The sequence below is a fragment of the Littorina saxatilis genome, linkage group LG7 (assembly GCF_037325665.1).
Source record: "Littorina saxatilis isolate snail1 linkage group LG7, US_GU_Lsax_2.0, whole genome shotgun sequence".
In the NCBI taxonomy this organism is placed as follows: Eukaryota; Metazoa; Mollusca; class Gastropoda; order Littorinimorpha; family Littorinidae; genus Littorina; species Littorina saxatilis.
In genome coordinates, this window is record NC_090251.1 from 4,278,891 (window position 1) to 4,292,993 (window position 14,103).

At 39.3% G+C, this 14,103-nt stretch overlaps 1 protein-coding gene and 1 long non-coding RNA gene across 4 annotated transcripts in view; both read left to right on the top strand.

The window, feature by feature from the left end:
• The window catches only part of LOC138970506 (uncharacterized), a 339,583-nt gene that overhangs the window by 67,485 nt on the left and 257,995 nt on the right, over nucleotides 1–14,103 (top strand). The window lies entirely within an intron of this gene.
• LOC138970500 (uncharacterized) lies at nucleotides 1,997–5,853 on the top strand. Its single transcript, XR_011456971.1, has 4 exons — nucleotides 1,997–2,800; nucleotides 3,609–3,751; nucleotides 4,551–4,780; nucleotides 5,695–5,853. It is a non-coding gene; the product is annotated as an uncharacterized lncRNA (long non-coding RNA).

The window sequence follows — 14,103 nt, forward strand, 5'->3', positions numbered from 1 at the left end:
CTGGGTCCATACCATAACACAATGGCTGTGATAGTGTTGCTTGTCATCACTGGGTCCATACCATAACACAATGGCTGTGATAGTGTTGCTTGTCATCACTGGGTCCATACCATAACACAATGGCTGTGATAGTGTTGCTTGTCATCACTGGGTCCATACCATAACACAATGGCTGTGATAGTGTTGCTTGTCATCACTGGGTCCATACCATAACACAATGGCTGTGATAGTGTTGCTTGTTAAGATTGGGTCCATACCATAACACAATGGCTGTGATAGTGTTGCTTGTCATCACTGGGTCCATACCATAACACAATGGCTGTGATAGTGTTGCTTGTCATCACTGGGTCCATACCATAACACAATGGCTGTGATAGTGTTGCTTGTCAAGACTGGGTCCATACCATAACACAATGGCTGTGATAGTGTTGCTTGTCAAGACTGGGTCCATACCATAACACAATGGCTGTGATAGTGTTGCTTGTCATCACTGGGTCCATACCAAAACACAATGGCTGTGATAGTGTTGCTTGTCATCACTGGGTCCATACCAAAACACAATGGCTGTGATAGTGTTGCTTGTCATCACTGGGTCCATACCATAACACAATGGCTGTGATAGTGTTGCTTGTCATCACTGGGTCCATACCAAAACACAATGGCGCTCTACGCAATTTGTTTCACTGGAGCTTAGGGCATAGGGCCTCTCAATTTCTATCTCTCTTTCTCTTTCTCTATTTTTTTCTTTCGTTCATGTGCCTGTGCTTGCCCTCAGGTAGTCGAGTGAGCCATGACATCGATTGCACATCAAGGTGCATCTGCACCCGTCACCCCTGTCACGTGACGTAACCTGGAGACACTGACTAGAACACGGCAGTGTCACAACACCCACTGAGCCGTCTCAGCAAAGCGACAACACCTGTTCTCAAAATCATCGCCACAACCGCCTTCACTTCAGTCGTCACCTGTGTCATCGGTGTCCGCTTTCACCTCAACCCCTCACTGACCTCCTGCTGCTGTCCATAGCGGTGAGTGGTTGCTGCTGTCCATAGCGGTGAGTGGTTGCTGCTGTCCATAGCGGTGAGTGGTTGCTGCTTTTCCTCGCCTGCTCTTGCTGTCGGCTTTGTCCCTCCCCCTTCTGTTTCGTCTCAACAGGTCACACACAGATGGTTTGTTGTCAGTGTTTTTTATCGCCCATAAGCTGTCGAAAATGAGGACATTGTTTGTCATTGCGTTTCATATGATGCAGGATAATCGTTGTGATTGCTTCAAATCGCACGATATCAATTCATTGTGTCAATTATCTCGGTCAGAGTTCTGTGTTAAATTGTCACATGGGGCCAGTTTCATAAGATATCAGTGAACCGACTGACAGTCGATCGACTGCCCAGTCGATGGACTGTGGTTGATCGCCGTGTCACCGAAAAGCGCGTTTCATGATCGAATCATCGTCACCCGCGGATAACCGCAGTTGACCGACTGCAGAGTAATCCGGATGGCCAAGTTAAGGGTTAAATTTGGCAACATTACCACTTCCGTTTGCTCATTCGCACGTAGAAATGGCCAATTTCGAAGAAGAACCTAGTTTCGGCCCGCTCAAAATAACAATGACCGAGACTTTTAGTAATTCCTTCGCGTGACGTCTAACCCACCCAGCCAGCATGATTCTGCCTGACGCATGCGTTATTTCTGCGTTTTTCATGCGGGGATGCGTACAGCCTCGTGACACCTTCGCTTCGCGCGCGTTACTTTTCGCCAACTTTTATGCAGATTGTCGCATTCGAAACGACTTCACCACGCAGTGTTTAGCACACATGGATTCAATGAAAAGGTGATTGCAATTTTTGTTTTTCCTAATTTTATACCGTGGGTTTATGCATTTACTTCATGAAATAATTTATTATATTTTATGTTATTAAAAATATTTACTTTTAAATTTTGGTTATGAATAGTTATTCTTCTTCAAAAACTTCTCTTTTTTTTTTTTAGAAAAAAAAATTGCATAAAAACTTTCAATCCGTTATTTTTCAGTTTATCTTAAGACAGTTTCGGTTAAAAAAAAATGCATTTAAAAGTTTAATAAAAATATTTTTATTTTATGTAATGGTTTTCCCATTTAATTTTTATTTAATCATTTTGTTATTACTAACATTTATTTGCTTAATTGTTATCCTGATTATTTTTATCTTAAAATAAATATGATTATTTTAATTTGTATTATCATTATAATTGTTTTAGCATGTAATATAATTATTGTAATGGGGATTTGGTATTGTTGTAGGAATCAGCTTTCCACAAAATAATGTCGTGGAAAAATCTAGGCAAAGCATAATAAAAATATTATATGAACAGAAAAGATAACTGAAATCTATATGAACACCCATAACAAAACGATAAAAACATTTAAAAAATTCAGATTAAACAAAAAAATGTAAACTAAAGTAACTTTGAAACTAATTATCTACTCAAAATAAAGGCTGATGTTAATGGTTACATAAAATTTGTTCTCAGCATATTTTCATTTTATTTTATTTTGCTTTGGAAGAAAATCTCTATGAAAGTTCAATTTCAGGGGAGACAGTTACCTTGACTGAAAAGAGCAATTTATTGAAGTTATTTCCCTTGTCTGTCAAATCAGACAATCTCCAACTTCCTGTTGGCAAGAAGTCTGTCAAATCCACATTGTATCGGCGTTTTTTTGCTTTTTCTTCATATTGACTTGTATTTTTGACTTGCTTATTGGATGCAAGGTAATCTTATCCTTCTCTCTGAAATGAAGATTGACTTCTTTCAAGAATAGGTAAGTTGATCAACTGAAGGAAAGATTTGGGAATTTGAATTTTTGATAGCTCGCGGCTTCGGCTTCCGAGTTTGATGGCAGAGAGAATTTCTCACACTTTCGATTTTTTTTTCGCCTAGAAGAACACTGTTCTATTCATTCATGTTTGTTTTGTCTGAAAGATGGATGAATGAACTAACTTTTCCAAAAACATAAAGTTGATTGATGCAGTGGTTTGTTTTTAAGGAGTTGTGGAAGAGTGAAAATACCATCCGAATCCCGATTCGCGGGTCGCTCACGGCACCATAAAAACTGAATTTTCGTTTATCATTTTATGTCTCATTGTCTGTTTCTTGGTGAACTTTGGTTGGTTCCTAATCTGGTCGAGTCATTGCGGCAGCAGTTGTCAGGAGCTTTAGTAGTAATACTAATATATCTGTTTTTTTTTTATTTGTATCTTTTTATTTTTCCACAGATGTTCAACTTTCAGTTCCCATACTGACATAGACTCATAGTGATAGTCATAGTGGAATATTCTGTGTCTGAGTCTCGGAAAAGAGAAAAATTACCCTTGTTCCCGAGGCATGCATAGACTAGAGAGGCAGGCAGAGGCTGTGTCAGCGTGTGCAGTGATAAAGTGGAAAAACAGATTTTTTTGAAATAAAAATAAAAAATACATCACAGAGAAAATAAATATACTAATTTAGTGAAATTGAGATGCTTATATTTAATAATTAATATTCCAGTTTTGATGTTTGCGTGTTACTGTTACTGTTAGGTTTGGGAATCAATGTGATCCTATTTAACTTCCAAGTATTTATTTTTTCAGAAAGCTTTGACTTGAGTATGACGGTGCTCACTGCTTGTTTGAACTGAAGGTGAAGAAAGCTGAGATGGACAGTGACCTTAACACCGCCACCGATGCCAGTAACGCAGACTGTCGTTCCGTCCCGGCAAGGTGAAGATGAACAGGTATGGCTCGATAGCAATGAGTGTCTCATTCAGAGTCATTGATAGTGACACTGACAGCGTCTTTTTGTTCTGTGACTTTGGCTTATTTTGTGTTTTATTCTTTTAGTTATAACCAGATGTGTCAAACAAATTCAGCTGATCTCTTTTACTGTTTTAGTGAAACAAATGTATTGTTTCCAGCAAAGGGAAAAAAAATCGGGTGGGGGCGGTTGGTCGATTTTATTTTTATATTTAAATTTTTATTTTATTTTAATAGTTTTATTGATGTTTGTTTTTAATTAACACAGGCATCTCATTGATGAGAAAGTGTGAACTGTGTCCGCGGGATGCCAGAGAAGAGTAACTTTTCATCCAAAGTCTGCAAAATTGAATTTAAAATTTAACCTTTTTGATGAATATTTTTGAATGAATACAAAAAGTTCTAGTGTTTGGAGGAAAAGTTAAGGTCAGTTCAACTTTAAACAAGGATTTTTAGTGTGTGTTTGTTCTTCTGTCTAAAAAAAAAAAAAAAAAAAATCTGCTTGAAGTAAATACACACAAAAATTTTCATCTCCAACTGCCGAGTCCCTACATCTTTTTACCCCATAAATGCCACTCTGTATGCCCCTTTAAAAATTGATTGCAATGTATATATTCCTCATCTTCTCCTGAATTCAAAAATATAGAGATGTCACGTTTACTTTGAACATTTGCTCAGATTGTTTTTTAGTGCTGATGGTTTCTTTTCAGGCCGACAGATTGTCTAAAATATGTATTGCTTCATGTAAACGACTTTTTGTTCTTCTTTTCTTCCATTCAGCGGACACAAGACTACGAGCAGAGCAGAGCGGCAAGATAAACATCAGTTCTTGCTGCTGGAGAAGGTTCTACAGGAGCAGATGGACCTGATGCGACTAATTTAGTAATTGGTCGCCAAAGAATCATGGTGGAGCCAGAGCCTGTGCTACTGTTCGATGGAGTCATCTTTTTACTGTTGAGTGTGGAAGATGTTGAAGGCACATGATGGATCTGTCGAAGGAGTGATCACTGGTAGGTGGCTTTGAATGCTATTGTTGAAGCAGACCAGTCATGCCTGTGCTATTTTCCCCAGATAACTGTAGCAAGATCTTGTGAGAGTGACATGTTATTGTTGGACGCTCTTTAGGCTTTAAATGTTACCTTGAGTGTGCGCTTTTTGGAGGATGCCAGATGTCATCACGGTTCACGGGTGTATCTTAACTGTTCATCAGTTCTCAGTCATGACCAGTTTCCCATTATCATGGGAATTCATGCAAGGTTTATGCGTATTGGTCACATTTGTGAATTTAACCAACACATTTTGATGATAAAACTATGCTTATGGGTACGCACAATGATGGGCCTCTTTTTCTCATGTGGGGTGCGGAAAATGCATGCACCACTTTGTTTTCTGTGATCATTGCATCTGTGAGAAATAATGCAAATATTGCTCTGTGGCCAGAGCTGCCATCTGCTAGGTTTTCAGGGATGTAACAGAAATTGCTACGCTGTTTCCTCAAGTTCAAAATTGCAAGTGCTACACTCAAGCAAATAATCACAAACATGCAACAGTGCCTTCTTGTGAGTTCTGATTCTCACTTTGTGTAGGCATCGGATTATGGGTCAGAAAAAAATTGTCCACACTGAATAGTATCACGGTTGACGCTTTCTTCTAACTATGTTTGTGCTTTCCAAATGAAGATTTGTGAAATAGTATTGAATGATTGATGCAGGTCACCTGAGGTGTGTGATTACATTTTATGACAATGCTACACTCAATCACCATTTGCTCTTCTGAAAACTTTTTTTTTTAAAGCAAGTGTGATTATTGATTTTTTGTTCCAGGTGACAGTATGATGCTTCCAGATTGAATTGTTTGTATGTGAAGAAGAGCTGTCTGAATATTTGATTTTTGGAATTCAGTTGGCTTGTTTTGTTTGTTTCAGATCCATGACCATGAGCTCGGTGTGGTTGGTGGACATGAACTAAAGACGACTACTGATGCTGTGATGACGAAGGTGTTCCATAGGCTACACGGTTGCTGACAGGGGGCTCTGGGGGAGGGCAGGGAAAGAGACCATGGTGTACGCTGCGACTAAAAGCCATCGACAGTGAGTTGTTTTTCATAATTTGTAAAATCATCCTGGTCCTTTTAGGAAGAAGATAAAATCCATGTCTACAAAACAACAAGTTATTTCTGTCTCAAATTTTGTTCTTTGGAATCAATTTTAAATTTGCCATGTTTCACATGTGAATGATAGTTGTCAAAGCTTTTACGCTTAACATTAAATTGCTAGAAGCCAAGTTCCTGAGCTCATTTGTCAGTGTCATGGATTTTCGACTACATACGAAATAAGGATGTTAGCAAACGGTATGATGTCGTCACATATGCGTCTGCACGTCACAGTACATGTATTATGAATTTCCGAAGGCCCCCAAAGAAAACGTCATAGTAAAGGTAACTTTAACCACTTGACTGCCTTATGACGGGTATACCAGTCATGCGCTTGTGCAGCCGCAGCGCCTTAGGACGGGTAAACCCGTCTTCTCCGTTCCGGGATTTTCCAGAAATGCTACGTCACTGCTGACACACAAATAGCAGCCAATGGCTTGGTAGGATACCTCATTCTCATGAATAAACATAAATAAAATGGTGACGCGGTTTTGCGTTTGAAGGCTATTTTCGGCCTTGTCGACAGGGTATAGGAGAGAAATCTCGACTCGTCAAAATGGCTAACGGTGACTGTCGACCGGGCCCTAGTAGGGAAAAACAAAGCCGGACTGACGCTACAGGCGGTGCAAATGATTATGGATACTGACAGGGGAAGGGGGAGATCTTCTTTCGGACAATTCGTTGGAAACGGGTAGATGACAGTGATTATAATCCTTCCTTGGAGCGAGCAAAACAGCCACCTGTGTTTGATCCACAGGCACCGGAAGATGCGCCGGGCTGATTTTTCAAAAGTTCATATTTAAACATCATTATAAGCCAAACTAATTATCATTTCCATGATTAGACACTAAAAACAGATTCTTGGTTCAATTTCCTTTAAAAACAACATAGGTTTTACTTACCTACCTACTGCCAGTTTGAAGCTAGATTTTTTTGTGAATTATTACACCCCAAACTCCAATATTCCCTGGCAGTCAGGAATGCACATACCCAAGTTTTGATTGGCAGCGAAAGGGTTAAAACAAATATTAGGGTAGGTATTTTTTTTTACTTCTCTTCTACAAGGATTACAATGTGTTGTAATTTCCTAACTCAAGTATAGTTGGTGTGTTGTAAAAGCGTATGGTGTGTATGCAAGTTTGTGTGTCTGTATGATTTTTAGCAAGTTTACAGGCGTCAGGAAATAAACTTGAGACTTTTCTCAAATCAGTGATAGTTGTTTGATGATCTAAGTTCATGTTATTTTTTGTTTTGTCATGCAGAGGCTGTTCCGTGAAGCTGTACGGGTGCCACAGGTCAAGACCTTGAAGACGGCCGTTCAAGACTGGTTTTTGGAAGCCTGTGATAAAAGAAAGAGACAACAGGCCATGGAAGAGCCTTCATGATTTGGTTTGCAGTAATTGAACTTTGTAATCTCTGTAGGCTTATTTACAATGCTAGTTGCAAAAATTTGATGAATGTAAGATTTGACTCGCCTGAGAAATTGCTAGTGAGTAATTGTATTTCACAGTTCAGGTCTGTGTGGCTGATGGGTAATGTACAGAAGAGTCTGGGGTTTTGTTGGACATTATTTAAGCTAAGCTTTAAACTTCACACTCTTCTACAGATGATGTTCAGACATGATGTACCCTTTTAGGTTGTGTCAGAACGACAGAAGACTAAACTGGAAGTGCTCAACTACCATTACTATCAGTGGAGACGCATGGATGCATTTGAACTTTTCTTGTGGGTATCCCATACTAAAAATATAGAATACTGTACATGATTCTGGAAAAGCTGTTCAAGGGCACTTACACACTATATTCGATTTTTAATACACGACTCAAACCTTCAGGCTAAATTAAAATGAATAAAATACAAGTATAAAGAGTTCAGAAAAGAAGAAAACAAAAAGTGAACAAATAGAAAGAAAAGGTTTTAACAATTCCTTGTCATTTATGGGAGTCGAACGCAAACAACCTAGGCAGCTTGAAGGAGACAATGCATGATGCGGGTTTTTGTTGTTCTTTATTATTTTTTGGAGTTGAGTTGAGAATTTAGAAGCGAGACTAGAAATATACTTTTTTTTTTTTTTGCTGTTAAAACCGTTATGATTGGATTTCTATAGATGTAAGTCTTGGTGCACCTGATAAAAATTTAGCCCTTGAATGCAGGCAGTGTAAGGTAAATAAAGCTAAGTTCTCTCCAAAACAGCAAAAAAAATGCATTTCAATTATATTGATCCTCGCCACCTTATTTTGTTTGCTGAGCAGCTGGCCGCTGGAGACTTGTCTATCATTTTGTGAGTAAGCTGCGTGTTTTACATCCATTTTGAGATGGCAAACCTATGTTTTACGCAGTCTGATAAGTTTTTTTTAATTTATGAGTTTTATGTCATGTTTTTTTTTAAATTTATGAGTTTATGTCATGTTGGTGTGCTTATACATATCAGTGGAGAAGGGGCATTGAATAAGTGTTTCTTTTTGATATCATTGTTCTGAATTTTGACTATTAGCTGGCATTTTACCTTTTGTTTCATTATTGTAGTTGTTACTTTTGTGTAGTGAAACTTGATAACTCACTGCTGCCCATGTCTAGGTTGTGTCAATTGTTTTTTCTTCACTGAACGTACCACTGATTATCAATGATGACATCAGGGTTTTGTTCTGTTTTTTTCTCTGGCATTTGAATTTGCTTCAAATCATTGTGAACTTTTTTTTTCCATGCAAAGTTACTGGTATATGTGAATATGTTAACACACTTCAAATCAAAACCTGAAATGTCTCCTTTTTAAAAGTAATTTTTTTAATTTCTTTTATTTAAATGGTACACATTCATATGATTGTCTCCCTTTTTTTCCCTTTTTTTTTGTCCTTTTTTTTTGTCTCTCCTCTTATTTTGTTTTTTTCTTTCTTATTCTTTGGTTTGTTCTTCCTTTTATCTTCTTATCCTCTTTCTCTTGCTTGTTCCTTGTCCCAGTATGCTTTCACGCCGCCCCATCTAATTATTTTGTGCTCCATCCACATCTGAATTTCGTTCAGCTGCCTTGTCCGAAATGTGTGTGGGACACATATGTATGTTTAATGTCAATGTTCATGTTTCAAGTTCCTTGCTTTGTGAATTGCATACCAATGTTTTATGCAGTCGTGATAGATTCTAAATGTATGTGTTATCCTAGTTTGGTGTACATTGACTGGATTTCGATCCCTGGAGAATGGGCATTAACTAAGTGTTTGTTTGTGATATCATTAGTAATCTGAAGTTCAACTATTAGCTGGCTTGTAGAACTTTTTTTCTCTTTTTGTTGCTGTTCTGTATTCAAACATGTTAATACAACTCACTGCTGCCTATGCCTAGGCTGTGCCAATTATTTATTTATTTGTTTACATCAATGTGATATAGTGACGAGTGTACATCAAAATTCTCTCTTATAAGTTATACTGGATTCTTCACTGCATGTACTATGTCGGCGTATCGATGATGACTATCAGGGTTTTGTTCTATTTATTCTTTGTTCTGCCAATTTGAATTCTGCTTTGAATAGTATTTTGATCATTTTTGTTTCCGTGCTGCTGGTATGTCAAAATGCAGTGAAATTAAAACCTGGAAGTCACAATGGCAATAAGCGAGATTCAAATCTCTCCTTTGTTTTAATCAATTTATTTGACTGCATTTTTGTTTTAGAACTTGTACATAATTATGATCATCTCTGTTATCGAACCTGCACGCTTGACCTTTGTCTTTCTGGATCAATACAATGTTGTGCACTGCCCATTATTTGTTTGTGAGTGCGTAAAGCGGTTGTGTGGTCTGCGTAAAATTGTGTAGGTCAATCGTGACATCTGCGTGGAGAGTGCGTCAAATGCGTGAGAATGCGTAAAGCAATTGTGACATCTGCGTGGAGAGTGCGTCAAATGCGTGAGAATGCGTACAGCAATTGTGACATCTGCGTGAAGAGAGCGTAAAAAGCGCGTAATGCCTGAGAATGCGTCAATAATTCGTGACATCTGCGTGGAGAGTGCGTAAGATGATCAGGACATCTGCGTCAAGAGCGCGTTAAATGCGTAAAGCAATTGTGTCGTCTGCGTGGAGAGCGCGTTAATAGCGTGAGAATGCGTAAAGCAATCGTGACGTCTGCGTGGAGAGTGCGAATTTGTCTTGGTGTCAAATAAGCGTGCGCTGGAGGTGCGTATGGTCTGCGTAATCTGAGGGAAAACGAGTGTGTCACGCATGTATTTCGCTTTGCAAAATCGCGCGCGTTACGCATGCGTCCAGTGCAGTTGTTACGCAGAGTTTGGCGACTGCGACACGCATTCGCTGCGCAAAATTTTGCTGGCTGGGCTCCTACGCCATAATGTGACGTCTTCAAGACATAACCCTGACTTGTCTCCTGGATTACTGCGTCATGATAGATACATTTCGAAGAACAATCACAAGGTTTGGCTCACAATCTAAAAAAGTGTGAGCATTGTGCCATTGACTGTGCGGATAATTACATTTATTTTTGGTTTACCGCAGTAGGCCGAACACAGTGTTGGGGGGAGAGCATCACCGTGTTTAGCCGACTTCCGGTGAGACGATCCGCAGTCGACCGACTGAAATTTTGTTCGTGAAACCCAATAACGTCGGATTACTGTGGTTCTCTCGGACAACTGCAGTTGGTCGACTGTGTTTCTGGCTTATGAAACTGGCCCCTGGTGACGTGTCAACTTGTCAAGGGGAAGCAGCGATACTAATCTTTGCTGCCGAATGAAGAGTTGCCTCCCTTGTGCCAGTTAAACAAAAACGTGACCAGCTCCTCTGCAGGCTGGTCTTTATACACACACACACACACACACACACATACACACTATACCTTTAAATTGTGTGTCTTCATAATGCAAACAAGTCGCGTGAAGCGATATAAAATCATTTAGTCAAGCTGTCGGCATCAAAGTAACAGATTAACACCATGGAACAGTTTTCGCTGAGATTATACCAGAGACTATAGAGTATACTCTATAGTCTCTGATTATACTAAGATAGTCTCGAGTAACCACATCTAAAGACCGAGACGGGTCACGCTCGTCTCCGCGTAGCGTGTGAACGCAGTACTTACTTGTCCTATTTTAAGTATTTTAAGTATTTCTGAGGCAATTTTTAGAGTAAACTGAGGAGAAATTGAGAAATACGATGCAATCATTTTTAAATCTCTAAGTGATTTTAATGACAACTTTATTGAGCAAACTAATTAACTAATGTGTGCGCTGCCGGGCTGAAATTCAATCCCATAGTCCGGACTTAGTCAAAGATTGCTTTGCCACTTGATTTAAAAATGAGGGCGTGACAGTGCCGCCTCAACTTTCACAAAAAGCCGGATATGGCGTCATCAAAGACATTTATCGAAAATATGACAAAATTGTCTGAGGATATCATACCCAGGAACTCTCATATACAATGTTATGAAGATCGGTCCAGTAATTTTCTCTGAATCGCTCTACACACACACACACACACACACACACACACACACACACACACACACACACACACACACACACACACACACACACACACACACACACACACACACACACACACACACACACACACACACACACATACACCACCACCCTTGTCTCGATTCCCCGTCTATGTACAAACTTTAGTCAAAACTTGACTAAATGTAAAAACATGGGTGAATCAAATTCACTGGGTTCCTTTTTCGTCTTAAATTGGTTTTTTAAATCGCCCGTTTACAAAAATGAAGCAATACGATGCTGTAAGAACTAAAATACAATACATTCAAATACAAGAACTGTCACGCGATAAACGAATATGACATCTTCTACAGGAAAACTTGTGTCCGGTTTTACAAAGTTGTTTAATGTTAAACGCTGTTCTGGTACTGGACTTTTATTTTCAGTGTATAATCCGAACTGAACTAATTCAAGATCGTTAGAATTACAGAGCGTGTTTTAAAGGGTGTGCTCTCATGCTTGCTGAATGAGCGAAGTTTGGACTGAGAATCAAGTGCCACTGTATTTCCTGATTTTGACAGTAAACATTTGGGCGAATGAGTTAACGATGGCGGGTGAGGATTTTGTCTCCCTAGGTATATTTGTCCGTCCGTCAGTTTAAAGTCCCAGTCCGTCTCAAATGGTTTACAGAATTAGATTTTAAAGGTTAGGTCTTGCGCCAAAACGCGTCGTCCGATTGTCTGATCAGACAATCCGGCTCGCCACACAAAAATAAATTCTTTGAAAATTGCTCGCTCTTTACGTAGGGCACCTAGGATGTTTTCAAGCGGTGAGTGTTTAAACGAAAGGGTGTTTGTACTGTGTGTAAAAGCCTGACAGTGTCTGTGATGGCTTACGGGAGGCTGACTGACTTTAAGTCTGGAAAGCATTATCAACTCAAAAGTGCTCAAAACTTTTGTTTGTCAACAAGTTATGCTGTCTTGAGAGCATTAGCTTGTGTCGTTTTATCAGATCTGTGAGAGGTCTACTTGATGATTTTTGTTTTTCAATATCAAGCAGATTTGAGGCGTCACTTTGTCGACCACATTTTTACAGTTAGTCAAGTTTTGACTGAGTGTTGTAACATAGAGGGGGAATCGAGATGAGGGTCGTGGTATGTGTATGTGTGTGTGTGTGTGTGTGTGTGTGTGTGTGTGTGTGTGTGTGTGTATAAGGTGATTCCCAGAAAACTACTGGACCAATCTTCATGAAACTTTACATGAGTTACTGAGTATGATATCCCCATGCGTTTTTTTTCGTTTTTTTGATAAATGTCTTTGATGACATCATATTTTGTTAAAGTTGAGGCAGCACTGTCACGCTCTCATTTTGCAACGAATTTTGTTGAAATTTTGGTCAAGCAATCTTCGGCGAAGGCCAGACTTCATTTCAGTTTGGAGGCTAAAACATTAATTGATGAGTTTGCTCATTTATGTTGTCATTAGAATCGATTTTTCGCAAACAGATTTAAAATTGATTGCATTGTATTCCACATCTTCTCCAAAATTCAAAAATATATAGATATGTCATGTTTACTCTAAAAATGTGCTCAGAATGAAATAAAATAGGTTCAGTAAGTACTACGGACGCGTGCTTCATGGCGGCGAGCGTGACTCGTCTCGGTCTTCGGTATGGTTAGCCGAGACTATCTGAATGTAGTCTCGGCGATGATTGGTTTGTGGTGTTGATCTTGACTAAATGTTTTTATATCGCTTCACGCGACTTGTTTAAATCTTGACTTGCGCCAAGGTCTGTCACCTTTGTAAAGAATTTTTTTCATGAGCGTTCTGAAAGGCAACATTTTGACATAAAATATTGTCGAAAGCCAGTTACAAAACTTGCATACTCATTTACCGAATCGTGTTCCTGTGAATGAGAGAGCAATGCTGTGGTGTCTGTATGGAACTGTAATGTGCCCCCCACCCCCACCCCACCCCCACCCCAAGAAAGAAAACACCCCAGCGCGCATTACTTTTATGTAGATTCAAAGTCTATTTATGACCATGGGAATAATTATTTTCAGTTTCATATATACAGTCTGCAGGGCAAGCAAGCACGGATACCACAAGACCCATCCAAATCTGCTTTACTGTTTCACAAAATATACAGCAGGCTTTCTGGTGTGTTCTCTCAGTGGGTAAATGACGACACCCTTCTTGGATTCGGCCCAAATATTCCTGCTACCCCCGTGCAGTGAAGGTTTTACACAGCTGAACAAACCATAAAGAAACAATATTACACCGAAGGAGAGTGACAAAGTTCCCTTTGTACATTTGCATGGTCTTTCAGGCGAGGATAATTATTGGCTCTCCACCATTATGCACTGCAGATCGTCGATACATGCAATATATTATCTGTCCACGCCCACGTGAAGGGTGTCTTTGTCGTACACTATCAAGGTGTCAGATTGACAAACTATGTGTGAACCTGGACTGATTGTCAAACCGGGTGTAAGGGAGAGACAAGTTGTTGATCAAAACCAGCAGAACAGGACTATGAGTGAATCTTGACTGTCACTCTAACCGGGTGTAAGAGAAAGACAATTTATTGATCGTAACCAGCAGAACAGGACATGTGTGAATCTTGACTGTCACTCTAACCGGGTTTAAGGGAAAGACAATGTATTGATCGTAACCAGCAGAACAGAACATGTGCGAATCTTGACTGTTACTCTAACCGGGTGTAAGAGAAAGACAATGTATTCA